Source organism: Penaeus monodon, chromosome 32 (genome assembly GCF_015228065.2).
Source record: "Penaeus monodon isolate SGIC_2016 chromosome 32, NSTDA_Pmon_1, whole genome shotgun sequence".
Classification (NCBI taxonomy): domain Eukaryota; kingdom Metazoa; phylum Arthropoda; class Malacostraca; order Decapoda; family Penaeidae; genus Penaeus; species Penaeus monodon.
Genome location: NC_051417.1, coordinates 32,161,466 through 32,162,197, shown reverse-complemented (window position 1 = coordinate 32,162,197; position 732 = coordinate 32,161,466). Strand labels below are relative to the sequence as shown.

Genomic DNA, 732 nt, shown 5'->3' with positions numbered 1-732 from the left:
TACAAACAAGCATAAAGGGAAAAAAAGCTGGACAAATGCCCAAACAAACAAAATAGTTGTAGCATAAAATCTTTAAATAGAAGCGGCAGCATAAAAGAATATTTACAAATATATATGTGAACCAAGATTACATGCAATAACACAAATATCAACTTCAAACTGTGAAAATAAAAGACAGAAAAGCAGCAATAAAAAAATACAGAGAGTTAGAAAAGAAGCAATAACAAAGCCAAATACAAGGTGGATATAGATAACAACGATAGGCTGAACATATTTTAGATCACCACAACCATTTATTTCTTCAATGAAACTAGATCTCCAGACTGGTTGCAATTATTGAGATCAGCTGCTTTTTCATTGCATAGTCAAAATAGTTGAAAGGCGGGATACGTCCACACCTTAGACCCTCTGTATTTTGAGCTTTGCTAAGTATGGCATGTGTAGAAACCTGAGAGCCTCATGCACTAATCATATGGAAATTATTTTCCGATGAAATTAAGCAATTTTGCGATTTATAGACAAAAAGGCTAGTTTGAAGATCAAAAAAATCTTTTAATCTTAATAAATATAGTTCTTTAAAGATTGAGCTGGTGTGCTCATTATTATTCTTATGCTGATTCTCATCAGCATTTTCTGGGCTATTGCAAGGGATTTAAAACTAGTCAGGTTAACCCCGCTCCACACTGAAGAGCAGCGTATTATATGAGGGTAGGCCAGTGAGAGAGAAAGCTG

The 732-nt window shown here is 34.3% G+C and overlaps 1 protein-coding gene across 1 annotated transcript in view; it reads left to right on the top strand.

The window, feature by feature from the left end:
• The window catches only part of LOC119593819, a gene marked incomplete in the record, with an annotated part of 10,957 nt that overhangs the window by 9,577 nt on the left and 648 nt on the right, over nucleotides 1-732 (top strand).